Here is a 19,174-nt window from a genome sequence, read left to right on the forward strand (position 1 = left end):
TTCTACATTAAAGACCTCAGAGATGTAATAAGCTAAGAGGCCAAGAAAATTAGGAAAGCAAGCAATAATACAGCTGAATAAACAAGGCAGGAAAAATGAGTATTGATGGACAAAACCGATAATTAGGCCTTTGGAAAAAATCCACAAAGCCATTAGCCCAACTGATCAAATAAAGGACAAAAATATAAACACAATCAGAAATGAAACGTGAGCTGCAACAAATAATACAAAAGAGATTCGTGAGATTTGGGAGGGAGTATCAATCTCATTTATATAAATAAGTACGTGGCTATCTGGGAGAAGTCCAAGATTTGTCATTGGGTTACCTCCATGTGTCAGCTGTTGGACTACATTTATCACATTTCTCAGGTCTACAATTTCTCAGAAGGGCATCGGTGGTTCAGTGGTAGAATTCTCGCCTTCCATGCGAGAGACCCAGGTTCAATTCCCGGCCCGTGCATGCCATGTGCAGCCACCACCTGCCTGTCTGTCGGTGGAGGCTTGTGTGTTGCTATGATGCTGAACAGGTCTCAGCGGGGCTTCCAGACTAAGATGGACTAGGAATAAAAACCTGGTGATTCACTTCTGAAAATCAGCTGGTGAAAACACTTGGATCCTAACAGTCCAATCTGCAACCAGTCATGGGCAGCGTTTCGTTCCATGGTGCATGGGGCACTCATGAAACAACCACAATGTTTTCTATAGTAGTTTGGTCTACTTGCTCTGTCATTCTGAGAGTTCAATGTACAGTTAGGGGCATTTCTGTCCATCTTTCTTCAGTTGTGCAAATGGTTTGCACTTGACTACTAACATAAAGGCTGGCGGTTTGAACCCACCCAGTAGCACTGCGGAAGAAAGGCCTGGAGATCTGCTTTAGTAAAGATTGCAGCCAAGAAAACTGTATGGAGCAGTTCTACTCTGTAACACTTGGGGTCGCCATGAGTTGAAGTAGACTCAACGGCAACAAGTTTTTATTTTTTAGTTTTCTTGCATCTATTTTGTGGCCATGGTGTTTAAGCCACACATTTGGTTGTGTTGGGCCGTCGTTACTTCATATTTTGATTTATGTTTTACCCTTCTCTTATAACGTTGTGTGCCTCTCTCTACTCTTTGCTACCAAATATGCTTTATCTGTTATAATGTAACTCATGTTTTGTTTTTTTTTCCCCCATAGACGACAAATCTTAGGGGGAAATTTTATCTTTTACTATTTATGTGTTTTGATTTGTTAGCGTTTCTATAGACAACATAGGTTTTTTATTTTGTTTTAGGATTCATTCATAGATTTTTTCACGTATTATTTGTTACTCAAGTGTACGTGCAGGCTGAATGATTAGCACTGGGGACACTGGGAGGAACATGGCTTCTGGCTCTGCCCTCACAGCCCAGTGAAATTCCTTCTTTCAGCAGGGAGGTCGGCTCAGCTGAGTTTCATGTTAGAAATGCACAGAGATGGCATACTCTGTCTCAGTAAAGGAAGAGTGAGGCAGAGGAGAAAAGTAAGAAGAGAAAGACCACAAGTGAAGAAGAAAGGAAAAGAGGCAAGAAAAGGCAAGGGAAGTACTTCAGTGTTGTGGTTAGGGTGTTTAAGATTATTGATACAAAATATTGAGAGAAGTGCTGTTTTCTTGCCACCAGAGGCAGAAGATGGCCTGTTCCACCGGCCAGAAGGAATCTGGATGGTAGAGGGATTAGGGCCATGGGCAATTGCCATATTCCTTTCCTAGCATTCTCCAACCCCAAATCCCTTCCCTTCTAATTCACTGTCTTTGTCCCCAGGGAGCCTGAAAGCAGCAAGTAATGTTCTTTGTTCTCAAACTCCTCTGAGTGAGCCAAGTCCCCAAACCCTCCATTCTCATCATAACAGGGAACTCCCCAGTGATTGCTGGGAAAAATTGGGCTCCTCCCTAGAGCAGTGTACCCACTTTCTGTCTTTGAAGGTGGTGGGCCATCACCTGATGCCTCCCTTGCCCCTGACATAACTCTAACATATGTGCCTCTGACCTGTGAGAGAGGGCTACAGATCCCACAGCCTTGGAGACCATCCCATTCAGCTGGCAGGTACAGTGTGGCAAAGATACCTGCTCAAGCTGCCAAGCTGGCAGCCTGATCCATTGGCCCTCTGGGTGGGCATTGGTACTGTCCTCACTGGGCAACAAACTCTGCACCCAGATGGGACAGCCAAGCCTGAGACCACTCAGCATCCAGTCTGCTGCCCTGCCCTGCTACTGCCAGGAGCCTTCTCACTTTGATTTTCAGCTCCCATCCAGCCCTAGAGTGAGTGCATCCATCACCCCTATGGCTTCCACCCTGGAACCTTCAGAATTGAAGAGGCCTTTGCTGAAATATGCTCTATTAATAGAAGCCACGGGCCTAAGCCCTCCCCTGACTGTCTCTGGACTGGAATTTCTAACGTAGCCAACTTTATCCTAATCATCATTGGTCATAAGGGGTGGCCCTAAAACCCCATAAACCAAGCAGCATGGGGAAGGGATGAACAGGCTCAGAAATAAATTACAAACCCTGGTGGCTCTGTGATGTGATCCTGAGGCTCAAGGACTTGGGACAGTTACCATTGCCCAGGCTTAGGAACCTCCCCTGGCAGCTCATTGCAGAGGGTTGGGAGTTGGGGTAGGATGGGGGGTGGGTTGGTACCATGCTTGTATATGCTGTATAGGGAGCAGTGGCTGAGTGGACCCCATGGTATCAGAAAACATGGGTGAAGCAGCAGCTTCCATTGTATGAGAATGCGACTCGCTCCAGGGCATGTGTCCCCACTCCATCTACCTTCAGAGGCAGCACACAGCAAGCACAGCCAACATCTCTGCCCCAGTCCTGGGTTTGTCTCCAACAGTGTCCACTGAAAAAGCTAAGAGCTGTCTACTCACCATCTCACTGAAGACTTACAGCCACCTTATAAGCCAGGTTTTATTATTATTCCCATTCTTCAGGTCAAGTCACCAGCCCAAGATCTCAAAGCCAGAAAATGGCAGAACTGGGGTTTGAACTTGGGTGTCTTTGACTGCAGAGTCTGTGTTTTAAGTACTTCATTCCACTTCCCTCCAGCACATAATCAGGGGCTGGAGGGGAGGCCAGGCCTGGGATCTTTTCTGGACCCTATGTTCTCTGAGTCCCTTCTCCATCCTAGTTAGACCCACTCAGAAAAAAGAGGATATCCACCATGTTGGGCCAGCTCTTGAGATCAAGAGCCTGGTGAGTCCAAGGCTCTTGCTTAAGGCCTGTAGGCCAGAGGTGGGGGATGGCTGGCCTGCAAACCTTCCATATTCCAGCTGTACTTGAATCCCAGACACAGCCATCCACAGAGATCAGAGGTAACCCAAAGGCTAGATGGAGGGCTCAACTCCCCTCTCAGCATCCTACTGCACCCTCAGTCCCAGAGGGCAGGGCAGGTGTGCGGATTCCACAGCCCTTCTGTGACCTCCCCTAGCTCAGCCCACTGGGCCATGGTAGTCCGGCGTCAGTTATCCACACCCCTGTCAAGGGTTCTCTCTAAAGCTTAGCCACAACAGGGACTGACACCCATTCTTGCCCCCAGACACCTAAGACTGGCTTTGGGATACATCCCAGGGTCTGCATTTCTATTTTTTGTAGCTGGAAAAACCCTGCATAAGTTTCCCCCTGCTAAATTGTTTGATGCTGACCAGGGCCAGGAGTGTACAGAAACTAGAATGAAAGTTAAATATTGTCTCAGACAGTTCACACTTGGAGGAAAGCTGCCTGGGATGCTGAAACCTTGGGAACACTCTGAAAATTTTGAAACCTCAGAAGTAATGAAAAGGGGTGCCTGTGACTAATCTTGGGAGGACCACATTCATTTGTAAATCTTCATTATTCCTATTTAACATTTCTGAGTCTCCCTAACACCAAAAAAAAAGAAAAAAAAAAGAAAAAAAAATCAACATGGACCTTGGTTTTGGGCTCTCTTCATCAAATCGTCTATCTTACTGGGAAACCTGGAGATTTGGAACTCTCACATCTGCTGCGTGTCTACCTCAGTGTGTCCCTAAGAGATCCCTAACCTACGTGTGAATGTGAGGGATGGGGTGAGGTGGATATGTGGGATACTGATAGCTGGGCATGTGCAGTCCCAAACTCCCTGAACCTCCTTGTCTGTGCGGTCAGGATGGTTCCCAGGGAAGGTCACTCAAGAAGTTCATGAGCCAGGCACCCAACCTTGCTACCTGGCCCTCCTCAGCAGCAGCTGAAACGCACAACCTGAGCCTGCCAGCATAAGAGGGGACCGGTCCCACCTCTGCCACTGCTCCACCCAGACTCACACATCTGCAGTCTCCACCCCAGCAGGGCTCTGGAATGTTTGCAGCCTTGGAAATAGTCAGAACGTGCTAAAAATGCAGTGACAACAGCTGTCCTTGGAGGATATTTTTAAGTGTGGTAGGATCTGAGAGTCATTAGTGCCAGAACTGTGGGGTTCATCTTATTTTTACAGACAAACTGCTATATCTCAGGTCACACCCTCAAACACCCACACCCTTGTATCCAGGGCTGAGACCCTACCCCCTAGTACTGGGGACCACAGCCAACAGTACCCTGAGGGCTGTCCACATTAGGTTCCGAATCTGTATTCTACCTTGGACAGAGTCTAGTCTGCAGAGGTAGGTCGCCCACGTCATTCACTTCTCCCAGCATGGGCACATTTGAAGGAGAGCATTTCCCATGAGGCCCATCCAAGGGAATGGTAATGTTTGGGGCCCTCTGGGCATGCAGGCTATGCCTGGTAAAGGGACGCTCCGATGGAACAGGCATGGTTGGCCCCTCCGATCAGTGTCAGAGGCCCAGGCTGCAGGGGACCTGAGCTCCATCAGCGCCCACTGATGCAAGTGCTTTCTGGCTTCAGAGCAGGACCTGGCTTCTTCTTTGCTCTGATGTACTGGATGAAGCAAGCACCCTGGGGAGAGAGCTTGGGAACTGCAGAGGAAAGCAATGACTTCTGACACCAGCCTTCTGGACCTGGACCAACCTTCCTAGGTTAAGGGCACAGCCCTTTCACACAACTGCCCTCACTTCAGGCACCAGCTGCAAGTTTGGGGGTACCTAGGCCATTCTCACTTCTGACCAGCTGACTACAAATTCAGGGAGTCCTACTACCTTGTCAGGTTGATAATTCACTAGAATGATTCACAGAACTCAGGAAAGCACTATACTTATGATTACAGTTTTGTTATAGCAAAAGGATAAAAATCAGAACCAACCAAAGGGAGGGACACATAGGGTGAAGTCTGGGAGGGTCCCAGTCATGAAGCTTCTGTTTCCTGTCCCCAGAGAGTCAGGATGTGTTACCCTCCTGGCACACTGATGTGTGACAATATGCAGAATATTGCCAACCAGGGGAGCTCACCCAAGCTTCAGCATCCAGAGGTTTTATGGGGTTCCATTACATAGGTACGATTGACTAAATCATTGTCCACATGGTCGAACTCAATCTCCAGCCCCCTCTCCTCCCGAGAGGTCCCACTGACTGAAAGGCCCAGCCAACCCTCTAATCACATGGTTGGTCTTTCTAGAGTGGTCTTTCCCAGCCTGAGTCATCTCATTGGCACATACTATTTAGGGGCCCACCTAGAGTCACCTTGTTAGCATGACCTATCACGTGTGGTCCAATGGGCCCACCATGAATAGCAAGGACACTCCTGTCACTCAGGATATTCCAAGGGTTTAGAGGCTATCTCCCAGGAACTGGGGCCAAAGGCAGTCAAATTTCTTATTGCACAACTCTGTACTTTTCAGAATTGCCCCCCAGATGACTTTTCCCTTTAGATCAGCACTGTCCTATACAAATATAATGCAAGCCACAAATGTAATTTTAAATTTTCTAGTAGTCACATTGAAAAAAAAAAGTAACATTAATTTTAGGAACCCTGGTTGCACAGTGGTTAAAGCACTCAGCCGCTAACCAAAAACCCACCAGCTGCTCCGAAGGAGAAAAACATGGCAGTCTGTTTCCTTAAAGATTTACAGGCCTTGGAAACCCTATGGAGCAGTTTTACTCTGTCCTGTAGAGTCGCTATGAGTTGGAATCAACTCAATCACAGCGGATTTAACATTAACTAAAAAAAAATTTTATCGTGGTAAAATATATATAAGAAAACGTTTGCCATTTCAATCATTTTTAGCATACAGTTCAGTGACAGTAATTACGTTCACCATGCTGTGAAACAATCACCACTATCCATTTCCAAATTTTTCATCATTCTTAACAGAAACTCAATACCCCTTAAGCAATACCCCCATCTCCCCTTCCCACTTCCCCCTGGTAACCATGAATAACTGTTAGTTTCTAGGCATTTGCTTATTCCAAATATTTCATCTAAATGGGGTCTCGTGATGTTTGTCCTTTTGTGCTTGACTTACTTCACTCAGCTTAATGTTTTCAAGGTTACTCCATGTTGTAGTATGTATCAGAACTTCATTTCTCTTTATGACTGAGTAATATTCCATTGTGTGTGCTGTATTTTGTTTATACATTCATCTGTGGATGGGCATTTAGATTGTTTCCAGCTTTTGGCTATTGTGAATTGTGCTTCTATGAATATGTGTGTACATGTACTTATTTGAGTTCCTGTCTTCAATTTTTTTTGGTATATATCTAGTAGTGGAATTGCTGGATCATATGGTAACTATATTTAACTTTTTGAGGAACCATCAAACTGTTTTCCACTGCGGCTGCACTATTTGACATTCCCACCAGCAATGGACGAGAGCTCCAATTTCTCCATGTCTTCGACACTTGATATTTTCCACTTTTTCAGATAAGAACCATTCTACTGGGGGTAAAGTGGTATCTCATTGTGGTTTTGACTTGTATTTTTGTAATGACATTAAGTATCTTTTCATGTGCTTATTGGCCATTTGTATATCTTCTTTGGTGAAATATCTATTCAAGTCATTTGCCCATTTTTAAATTGGGTTGTCTTTCTGTTGTTGAGTTGTAGGACATAAATTTTAATAATTCATTTTATTTAAACCAGTGAATCCAAAATACAATTATTTCAACATGTAATCAATACATAAAATGATTAACAAGATAGTTTACTTTTTTTTTTTTGTATAAAGTCTTTGAAATCTGGAGTGTATTTTAAACTTACACAACATCTCAATTCAGACTATCCACAATTTCAAGTGCTCAGTAGCACATGTGTCTAGTGGCTACCATATTGGACAGTGTAGGTTTAGAGCCTGTTCTAGATGAGAAAGTAGGAGGGCCAGTGGGAGGAGGGGAATAGTTCCTGGACAGGCAGATAACACACCATTCACTGGTGCCTTTTTCCAGGGAATCCAGAAGAGCAAGCAGTGATAGGGTCAGTCCCCAGGCCTTTGGACATGCTGTTCCCTCTCCAGATAGCTACTGCTCATGGTGGTCACAACAAGGACCAGGTCCTGGGGCAGCCAATGGTTCACCACACAGGCTAAAAAGAGTTTAGTGGCAAACTTACTCGGGGTATGGGGCCCATGGATAGACAGCTTCCCCAGTGGTGTCACTAGGGTTGGTGTCGCCCAGTGTCACGCAGTGGTATCACTAGGGTTGGTGTCATGCCCACCCATCATAACCCTCCTCCAGTACTAGACCATATAAATCCTTAGTAATGTTTTTTGTACTAATGTTAGTCTTAAATCATAATTCCCGTATATCATTCCTTTTTCTTTAATTACTACTTCGTTCTCAAAAAAGTTATCAATACAGGTTCGCAAATACTAATTACCACAATATTGTAGCTACATCACCAGAAAATTTGACAAAATCAGGAACTATAAAAACACCGGCAGGGATAAAAACAACAGTGTGCGTTTGTAGCACATACAGATGAAACCACATGATTTGAAGTGTCATTGTAATTGGGTAATAATGACAGCTCTGACTGGAGTGCATTAAAAAGTTCAAAAAGTAAATTAACGTGGAGTTTTAGCCTTGTAGGTATATTGATACATGTAAGCTGAGCTTACAAAAAATATTTTTGTTGTTATAACTAACCGGGGATATTTTTATAGACAGCCATTTTGGTGTCACCCCCTCTGACAGTGTTACTTGGTGTGGTTTGCACCCCCCGCACCCCCATAGTGATGACACGGAATTTCCCCCACCCCCTCCCACCTCCCCCCACAATACCATTTCTCGGCGAGGTAGGGATCAAGATCATTAATTCTTCAACAAATATGCTGACTGCATGCGAGGCACTGCTCCAGGAGGCCAGTGGGGCTAGGGCTGGGTGAGTGAGGAGGAAGGAGGGGGAGAGGTAAAGGGGAGCAGACCCATGTCATGTGGGTGCTGGTGGGCCTTTGTAAGGACTTTGGTTTTCACCCTGGGTAAGGTTAAAGGCCACTAGAGGGTTTTGAGAAGGGCAGTGACGTGATCTGACTTACCTTTTACCAGGCTGCTGGATATGGAATTGGATTAGTTTTTTATTGCTGCTGTAACAAATTACCACACACTGAGTGGCTTAAGACAACACAAATTTATTATCTTAGCCTCCTGGGGGTCAGAAGTCGGACACAGTGTCACTGGGCTACAGCCAAGGTGTTGGTAGGGCTGCACACTCTTTCCTGTGTGTTCTTGGGTATGATCGATTGGTTTCCTTGCTCAGTCAGGTGATGGCAGAATTCTATTCCGTGTGGTTGTAAGACTGAAGTGCCCGTTTCCTTGTGTTGTCAGCTGGGACACTCTTAGCTCCCAGAGGCCTTTCTCTGACCCTTGTGCATGGCCCTACATCTCAGAACCAGCATTGAGTCCTTCTCAAGCTGCCGTCAACCTGACCTTCTTTGGTCAACACTGTTCTCTGTGACCGCAGCCGGGAAAGGTTCTGTGATTTTAAGGACTCCTGTGATTTTTTTTTTTTTTGTGATTAGACTGGGCCCACCTTCTTCCATTCTCCCACCTCCTCCATCAACTCTACCCTACCCTTGCCCTTCCTCCTTCCTCTGCCTCTTCTGTTTGCTCTTTTTCCTCCTCCTATTTCTTCTCCACCTCCTCCTGGTTGAAGGAGGAGTTGAAGCCAATTTGGGAGTAGCTTGTTGCTGGAGTCTAATGGCGGGGGGTGATGGTGGTAGGTTTGGTGTTCACGAGCTGCCTGGGTGTTGTTGCTGGGGTCGAGGTGGAGAGACCTGAAGGTCTTTCTGTCCCAGGTTTCTGACTTTTAGGGAAAAGGTGGGGAGGTCTCACTTCCTGTGTGAGGAGCCCTTGAGGCAGGGACTATCATGGGGGTGGGCCTTCTGCAAGCCGAGGTGGCCATCTTGGAGGAACGCCTGTGGCTGTGACCTTCATGGGCTCCTTATTTGGGATAGTGGCAAGTCATGTCATTAAGATGAATGTGTGTTTTGGTAAAGGGTGTAAATATCTGAATAGCGTCCTCTCCAGCCCCATCTGTCACCCTGTGTTTATTCAGTGACTGGTACATAAGCTAGAAGGCATGCAGTGTTATTTCGGGCTTTGAGTTTTAAAGTATATTAAAGGAGTTTACTGAAAACTCTTGGCAAACAGATAAAATACAATTACTCTAATTCCCAAGGCATTGCAGACAGAATGTCCTGGAAACCTGCAGTGTAATAATTCACAGGGAACCATCGCAGGCAGCCTTTGAGATATCAAAAGCGCTGCTTTTGTAAACTTCAGAGGTGGCCAAGAGCTGTCCCTTGGGAGACCCTCGTCCTGTGTTTTATTAACCTCTCTGTTTTCTGGCTGAGGAGCCAGAGGGGTGATCTAGCCCGTGGGGCTGGCTCCTGCCCTCGTGAGCTATTCTAGGGTTACTGTGTGTGAAGGAGGAGGGGGTGACACCTTCCCCGGCTCCCCAGAGCTGTCTGTCCATGTGACCTTTGCTGGTTAGTCACCTGGCACCATGGGGAATTCTGGCTCCCCGTGAAATTACCAGGACTCTTAACCTCTTCCTGGGAAATGGAGTCTTTTTGTGGGACTTAGGGAAGGAAGATATTAATGATCAGGTTTCTCAGCCTCCCAGGGGATTTGATTTCCAAGTTAAACACAGGGGACATAGGACAATTTCTGATGTACTGTAGTTGCCACCCCATAAGCTTGGATAAGATCCCACGGATATTCTGGTCTCCCTGGATTCCCCCCACTTGCCAGGGAGATGAGAGAGTGCGGGAGACCCAGACCACCCAGGGAAGAGAGTTGGTGAACAGTTGGTGCATAGCTTCTGGGCACTACATAGTCAGAGGTAGGCAACAGCTGGAGGGCCAGAGCTTTGGGAGCCCCGGACCCCTTTCCTGGAGAGGGAGCAGAGAATGGTCCCTCTTTGGACAGGGCTTCCAGTGGCTCCCAGGGCTGAAGCCGAGGGCTGGCCCACTCCTCAAAAGCTGGGCCTGGGTCTGCCTCGCTGAAGGCTATGGCCTGGAGCACCATAGTCGGTGAATGAGGAGTCTCTCACAGGCACTGCACAGAGTGGGCAGAGGCAAGGGGTAGAGCCACCTAGCCTCTTGAGTACAGGAATGTGTATCTCTCTGTGACCAAGTTCTCACAGCAGAGCAGCCCCTGGTGAGAGGAAGGTCTCCCACGGAGCAGACAGTGCAGCTGCCAAACCTAAATCGGTTGCGTGAGAAAATGTCATTGGAGTGGGGAGAGTGCCGGGACACCAGGTAGAATGAAAGTTTAGAGGGGGCGACTTCTGGACACTCACTTTTCACCCGCACCTTTAGTTCACTGTGACATTGCACCTCTCATGTGTGTTGCAAAAATTCAGTGATAACAACCACCTCCCCAAACAGTACTGCCCGAGATTGACGGAGCATATGCTTCCAGGGGCTCCAGGAGCTGCTAAGGTCCTCATTGGCATGCCTCTTGTGCTGTCATTTGGCGGGGGAGGGTGCCCACAGAGGGGGGTGCCCACAGAGCCTCCAACCAGAGTCTGGCTTTGATGTTTCTAAACTTGGCTGCTTGTTTTCTTTTTCTTTAAGGCTATACTTCAGGCTTCCAGCCACAAACGAGTATTACCTGGTCCTGTGACTTAGCACGCATGGCCTCATTCATAGTTAGGTGTCCTGCTCGAAGCTCAGGCCAGTCAGGGCTCCACTGGGTGTGGGGACTGGGAGAATCCTAGGCAGCCCACATGGACTTGACCTGGACTCCTTTTCAGCCCTGGGTTTACTGGGGCCTGTGTAATTGATAGCTTTAGTTGAGATTTAATTGCTTAGACAGAACAGTATAGAAAGTCTCTCTTGGGAGATACAGGAATTAGACCTGCTTAACTCAGCTGACCCCTTCTCATCCACAGCCGCTGTTTAAAAGCACCCTCTTCTACCACAAGCCAGACTGTATAAGTGGTGCCGTTTAAAGTAGTTGTATGCTGGGGCTACTTATTAATCTAGCATTAGTCACGGTAGTTAAGCTTTTAGAGATAATGAAATGTAAATGTGCCTCCACAACACGCAGTGTTTCCTGAAACTGAACACATCTGAGAAGAAAAATTTTTGCACTAAGATTACAGAGAATATTAATTGTGTGGATTTACATGCTGTACAGATGGCATTGCAGATGCTGGGCATAGTCAGAACTACACCACCAACAAGCAGAAAAGAGGAGCCAGGGCTTTTCTTTACTGTTTCAGTTGGGCATGTTGCCTTAACTAGTTTCTGAAGGGTTCCCACTTGAGCTTTATGGATGAAGAAACAGAGGCTCAGAAGGTTTAAGAAGCCTGTCCAAGGTGATTCAGTGGTAGAATTCTTGCCTTCCATGTGGGAGACGTGGGTTCGATTCCCAGCCAGTACACCTCAAGTGCAGCCACCACCGGTCTGTCAGTGGAGGCTAGCATGTTGCTATGATGCTGGACAGGTTTCAGTGAAGCGTCTAGACTAAGATGGACTAGGAAGAAAGGTCTGACAATCTACTTCCAAACATCAGCCAGTGAAAACCCTGTGGATCACATGAGGTCCCATCTTGACCATGGGGATAGTGCAGCTCCAGGCAGCAATTTGTCCTATTGCACACAGGGTCACCGTGAGTTGAGGTCAGATTCGATGACAGCTAACAACAACAACCAAGGCCCCAATGGGTTAGAGGCAGAGCTGGGCAGAGCTTGGGTGTTGAGCCTGGGCAGATTGACTTCAACAGCGGCTCTTCACTAGCTGGCCACAGGTGTGCTTCCAGGCTGCCTTTCCACCTGTGTCCCTGGAGGGGGCCTCAGCTAGTTACTCCACACCTATCCTGACCACCTCTGCAACCCCTACCCACCTGAAGGCATAAATAGCTAGTAATTATTACTTTTTATAATTAACAAGTATCAATTATTGAGTGTCTGTGTACGTTAGGCATCATGCCAGCCCTTGGGTTTACTCTCACTCCTGGAGCTGATATCTCAGCATCCAACAAATACCACCAAGTAGGTTGCAATTACAAATTATGCTAAGGGCTATGAAGGTAAAGAAAGTGATGAGATATTGTAAAGGATGGGAATAATAATAATAACAGCTGATACTAATTATTTATTATGTGCTTACACAGTTCAAAATGCTTTAAATGGATTATGCCCTTTTATCTGAATTAACTCCATTTTACAGATAAGGAAATGAAGGCACAGAGAGGTTAAATAACTTGCCCATGATCACAAAGCTAGTAAGAATCAAACCAGGAAGTTTGATTCCAAGTCCTCTGCTGTTAACCACTATGCTTTATTGTCTCTTAAAAAAAGAAAAAGTAAGTTTGGTTTAGAAGGGAGGTAGGGGAAGCTTTCCAGAGGAAGCAGTGTTTAAACAGGCCCTGAGAAGTGAGTTGGTCTGGTGGAGGGTTGGTCAGGCGTGGTACAGTATCGTGCAAGATGGAGGTAGAGCATAGGAAAGCCCTAGGGAAGGAAAGACCTTGGTACTTTAGGGAGAAAACAGTGACCATGGGGCTGAGCCTGGAGAGGGACCAGAGGGGTACAGGTCAGTTACTCGGGGACTCTGGTCTCTAAAAGCCAAGAACGTCATGCCAGGGTTTAAAATAGGAGAGTGACAATCTCGGTACACGAGGGGCATCTGTTGACTTAGAGTCAGTTTTCAGATTTTGAGGGAAGGGGAGAGCCAGGCCGAGGTGGTATGGCCCATGGCATGGCAGGGTAAGTGCGTGTGTGTCCTTCTGAGGCAGGACAGTCAGTGAATACACTAGACATTGGCATGTGCATTTATCTCTGAGAAAACTGCAGCCTTGCTATGGCTTATTTCAAAGATTACAGCCCCAAGGAAAGCAACACATTGGTTAACATTGCCCTGTGGTTTATGAGTCCCGGGACCCCTGCCTCTTAGAGGTGAGCAGACTCTATTTGTAGCATAGAAGGAAGGCTTCCTTTTGTGTTAAAAAGAAAAAGAATACAACACAGATCTTGGTGGCTGCCATGCCCTCAGAGCAAAAGGAGATGAGGACTGAAGAAGTACCTGGTTCTGCCCTTATGTGGGGGCTCTTTGGAGGGGGGGATTTCTGTTGTTACATCATTATTATTTAAAAAAATGTTTTTGGTGAAAATGTATACAACAAAAGATATACCATTTCTGCAATTTCAACATGCCTGATTCAGTGAAATTGATTACCTTCTTCAATTTGCACCACTATTTTTGCTACCCTTTTCCAAATCTTTCTACGACCATTAACATAAACTTAGTGCCCCTTAAGCTTCTCATCTAACCTTTCGAGTTGTCATTTCGATCCCACGTAGATAATTCTTTAAAAAAATTCAGGAGATAGTTTTGGTTTGTGGTTTAAAGATTATCTCAGGGCAATAGTTTCAGGGGTTCGACCAGCCTCAGACTGGTTCCAGGAAGCCTGGATTCCATTGACAATTTGAAATTCTGTTCTACATTTTTATCCCTTTTGATAAAAATTCTTCCATAGAATCTTTGATCAACATTCAATAATTGCCAGTGGGTACCATTCAGTTCTGGTCTCATGACATAGGAGGCAGTTGTTCACAAGGCAGACACACATTCTGTTTCCTCCTCCAATTCCTGACTCTCCTTCTTTCTTTGCTATTCCAGGTGAATGGAGACCAACTGTTGTAGCTTGGATGGCCACTTTCAAGCTTTTAAGACCCCAGACACTACGCAATGAACTAGGAGGTAGAACAGGAGTACCGAAAAACAGTAATAGGCCAATTGACTGGGATGTCCCAGGTACGTTATTCTCTTAGGTCTAGGTGAAATACTAGAGTCTGAGACAGTGACTGGTGTAGGTGGGGAGCTGGGAAGATACAACACACTTTTCATAGAAAACAAATACATCAGTGGTGCAGTTGAAAGGAAGTGAGTTTACCTGCTGAAAGAAAGTCCTGTAGGAACTTAGAGGAATGTAGAGCGAAAGGTCTTGGAGGGCTTCCTGGATGAGGCAGGCCTTGAGCTGGACTCTATGGCTCCTAGAGCAGTGATCCTTAAAGCCCTAAAATCCTCAGCAGAAGAGTCCTGGCCCTGGGGAAAGGCCTCACTTTTGTTAGATCTTCATGAGACTCCATGAGCCAAGGTTAAGATTACAGACCTTGGAATCTAGTCCAGGCTTCTCATTCGGTGGCCAAGCTTTGGGGCAATGGTTCCCCACCTGTAGGCTCTGGAGTTTCTACACAGGAGGGAGGGGCTCAGGGGCAGGTGTCTGCAGAAGGGTGGAGCTAGAGGACTAGTGTGTTTGCATGGTGCTTCATATAAGCAGGAAACATGGTCGACTATCCTGCCAACTGTTTGATCATTGATGGAGCCACCTTTAGTTCTGCCACTGCTATCGGGGCCTGATCTGAAGCCATTGCTGGGCTGAGAGCTGCTCGCCAAGACCAGCCTTCGCTTCTGTTCTTACATCCGTGGGCAGAGACTTGGACATTTTTCAATCTACTAAGGGCTGTTCTTGACCTAGAACAACCTCTCACTCTTCTGTCTGCTCAAATCCCAACTATCCTTCAGAGCTTTTTTTTAATGCTTCTTCCTCCACTCGCTATGAGCTCCACAAGGGCAGGGCTTTCTGGTTTTGTTCACTGATGTATCCCAGTGTGTAGAGCAGGGCCTGGTGTGTAGTAGGTGCTCAGTGAATATTTGTTGAATGAACAAATGAGGCTTCCTCAGCCCTCCAGCCTTGGGGTCCCCATGAGATTTTTTTTTTTTGCCAATCCCAGCTGACATTTATTGAATTCATCCCTATTGACAGTATTTTGCAAGCTCTCACTCCCCTCCCAGACAGGGAGCTCTGGGACCATATTGGCTATCCCTGTGCTTTACAGCCCCTCACTGGCACTGGACAAAGTATTATTGAGCAGTGTTTGAAAGAATCGTATGTGCTTTTGTAGAGCTGGAAAGGACCAAAGGGCCCATCTAGCTGAGTGGTTTTCAATTTTTTTGACTGCCAGCCACAATCCAGTATCCACAAATGTATACAAATTACTGAAATAAAATTTCATAAAATTACACTTACCATTTTTATTGGAGAAACATTTTGATATTTTCTATTGTATTAGACGCTTTTTCATTAAAAAAAAAAAAAGCTTATCACAACCATCTAAAGTGATTTCACAACTCACTAATGGATTTCATCTACTGTTAGAAAAGCCCAACCTTCTCTTTATACATTTGGGGAAACTGAGGAAGAACGGTAAATGAGTGGCATCACTGGGATGAAACCCAAGATGCCAGGCTGATTGCACCATACTGTGTTCACAGCAGGAGCCCTGGTGGTGCAGTGGTTAAAGCGCTCAGCTGCTTCGTGGGAGAGATTCTGCTTCTGTAAAGATTACAGCCTTGGAAACCTTATGGGGCGGTTCTGCTCTGTCCTGTAGGGTCACTGTGAGTTGGAATAGACTCGACGGCGGTGGGTTCGGTTTGGTTTTGTGTTCAGAGTGCACCACTTGAGGGGTAGCACGTGGCAGCCTCTCTCTTGGAGGCACAGAGTGGGACCGATGGGAAGAGGAGCAGATGCTGGCTGGTTACTCCCGGGCTCCTAGTCAGACTTGGAGGCAGGGGGGCTCACCTGTGGGCTGAGAGTCCCCCAAACACACAACCTGGGCAAACCTTCAAAACTGAATCTGCCTCAAAGACACCCAACATCTCGTGAGGTATTTCGGGTCATTCCAATTCCCCCCTCTCAGCTTTGCCCCTTAATAGCTGTGTGGCCCTGGGAACGTAATTCATCTCTCTGAGCCTCTTTTTCTGTATTCATGAAACGGACATGATAATTCATACCACACCGTGTTGTGGTGACGGGAATTAGGTAATTGCTCCAGACCCCTTGGCCTTTTTGCATTTCCTCCAGCACCCTTGGCTCCTTCCCACCTCAGGGTCTTTGACTCGTGATTCTCTCTGCTTTTCTGCTCTATGGCTGCTTCTCCGCCTTCAGGTCTCAGCAAGGCCTCCCTAGAGTGTGGTTCCCTCCCTCCTTGTCTCCTACTTCATACCATTTGTCACATGTTCTAACCGCAGACTTGCTCACTTTCTTGCTGGTTTCCTGTGTGCCTCCCTCACTAGACTGAAGGCTTGGTCAAATCAGGGGCCAAGTGTGCTTTACTGCTGTATGTCCAAGTGCCTAGCACTTTGGTGCCCCACTGTCCTGGTTTGCCTGGGACTGAGGGGTTTCCTGGAATACAGGACTTTCAGTGCTAAAACTGAGATGGCCCTGGGAAACTGGACCAACTGGTTACCCTGCTAGCATGGTGCAGGCACTAGACAGGTTTTTGATAAGTGGTGGTGGTGGTTGTGTCTTGTATGTGGCAAGACTATACAGGCTGGGCTAAGCACAGTGGTACGTGCAGGGATTTTGTGGTATATGAGGCAGATGGGAGGCAACTGAAGAATTAGAACCTTATTTTCTGGGCAATAGGGAGCCATGATAGGTCTCTGAGGTCTGCTGGGCTTCTCCTGGGAAAAAACCCCACTACTGCCACCAAGCTGATTCTGACTCATAGTGACTCCTGGGAAGGCCTAGGGATTCCTGTGCTGGAATCCCTGTGTTGGGGGCACTGGGTTCCATCTAGGCCTTCTCCTGGGAGGCCCAGGCACCTCTGTCTAGGACTTTTCCAGCCCCTAAGCTGCAGCCGGCACCTGCAGGACTCAGGGAACCTCTCTGAGACCCAGTGCAGAGAGAGCCTCAGCTTGCCCACAGTTCCCCCTCCCCCATTTGAATATTCTGAATGGAGCTGATTGCCTAAATTGAAGGTATTATGCTATAATGATAGTTATAATTAAAACTATTATCATCTGAAAGAGACCAGAACATGGGAAACCACTGCAAAGACTTAGAGCTTTTAAAGCTTGTTTTTGAACCAGATAAAAGCTTCTTTGTGTGGAGTGTTTTAAAGAGAGGGAGTGTGCCAGTGGGCACCTGTGGGCTCAAATGCAGCTCCCACTCAGCCAGGACGAGAGTCTGGGTCACAGAGGGATGGGTGGGGGCAGCTGGGATATGTGGTCCAGGGGTGGCAGCCACCCAGCTTCTTTGAGGGCCCAGGCCCAGGGCCTGTTGTCACAGATGCATCGCACCTCCACATTCGGGAAGTAGAGAATGTGGTGGGAGAGAAAGTCTGGGCCTGGAGGTATGAGACCTGGGAGCCTTCAGATGGCAACAGGAGGAGAAGGTGGCTCTAGAGTGGGCAGCTCAAGGAAGGCCTGGGTTGGTAGGCACCGGGGTTCGCAGCAGGCCTGGGCTTGGCAGCCTGGGACTCCCAGGGCGAGCAGCAGCTCTTCTAAGACCATTTGCCTCATACTTCCCTCTTCCCTGGTCTCTCATCTGAACTGTAAGCTGCTGAGGTTAGGTTCTGGGCCCTTAGCTGCCCTCTCAGCCTCCCTGAGCACAAGCCAGGGGAGCAGCAGACACGTTCTGGTTTTTTGCTTGTTTAATTTTTTTATCCAGGTTCTGTGAACATGGGTTTAGAGAACCCAAATAGAACTACTAGGCTTATAGTGAAAGATGGAAGTCCTACCTCCTTGCTACTCCCAGCTCCCAGGAATGATGGCTTTCAAATGTTTGTGCTGTTTTCTCCTGTACTATGGTCATAGTTCTATGTACCTTGATTTTACTGCTATTGTTTTTTGTTTTTCATTTTCAATATGATCCATTGACTTCCTTCTGTGGAAGGAAGGATTTCTTATTTTTCTTACCTGCATGGGATCCTTCCTGCCCCCACCACAGGTGTCCCTTCCCTCATCCTCCTGGGAATGTGAAAGCATCATTTTGGGTTAAATCAGTATTCAATGTTTACATTATTATAATCATGTAACTATTATTCGCAGCAAGCCGCATGTAGTACTATAGTTATATTTTTTCTTGTACAATTTTAAAAATATGTATAATTTTACTTTGTTGTTGTTGAGAATATACACAGCAAAACATACACCAATTCAACAGTTTCTACAGGTACCATTTAGTGACGTTGATCCAATTCTTCGAGTTGTGTAACCATTCTCACCCTTCTTTTCTGAGTTGTTCCTCCCCTGTTAACATAAATTCATTGCCCCCAAGTTCCTATCTAATCTTTCTCATTGCTATTTTCAATTTGATCCCATATAGATAGTTCCTAAAAGAACATAATGCTCAAGGCAGACTTTTTTTTTTTTACTAGTTAAGCTGAACTATTGTTTGGTTTCTTGAGGGGATACTTCTGGTTTAAGGTTTAAAGATTACCTCGGGGCAATAGGTTCATCCAAGCTTCATGATACCAGGAAATCTGTGTTCAATGTTTATATTATTATAATCATGTAACTATTATTCACAGCAAGCCACATGTAGTACTATGGTTATATTTTTTCTTGTACAATTTTTTAAATACGTTTAAGTTTACTTTGTTGTTGAGAATATACACAGCAAAACATACACCACTTCAACAGTTTCTACATAAAAAAATTAAACAAATGTGGAGTCCATGAGAATTTGAAATTCTGTTCTGCATTTCTCCTCTTTGGATCAGAATTCTTCTATGGACTCTTCGCTGAAAATGTTCAGCAGTGGTAGCCAGGTACCATCCAGTTCTTCTGGTCTCATGCCAAAGGAGGCAGTTGTTCATGGAGGCCATCAGCCACACATTCCGTATCCTCTTCCTATTCCTGACTCTCCTTCTTTGTTGCTCCAGCAGAATAAAGACCAATTGCTGTGTTTTGTACAACTTTTAATTTTCTCAGAAGTTAGTAATTGCCCCATTTCTTTTCTTTTGTGTTGTTTCATATGTACCAATTATGAATTATTTCCCAAACTCTATGACTGAAC

General features: G+C 46.2%; 1 non-coding gene across 1 annotated transcript; it reads left to right on the forward strand.

Annotated features, from left to right (window-relative positions):
• Positions 1-389: 389 nt before the first annotated feature.
• Positions 390-460, forward strand: TRNAG-UCC (transfer RNA glycine (anticodon UCC)). Its single transcript has one exon. It is a non-coding gene; the product is annotated as a tRNA-Gly (tRNA).
• The last annotated feature ends 18,714 nt before the right edge of the window (positions 461-19,174 follow it).

This window comes from Loxodonta africana, chromosome 2 (assembly GCF_030014295.1).
Source record: "Loxodonta africana isolate mLoxAfr1 chromosome 2, mLoxAfr1.hap2, whole genome shotgun sequence".
Taxonomy (NCBI): domain Eukaryota; kingdom Metazoa; phylum Chordata; class Mammalia; order Proboscidea; family Elephantidae; genus Loxodonta; species Loxodonta africana.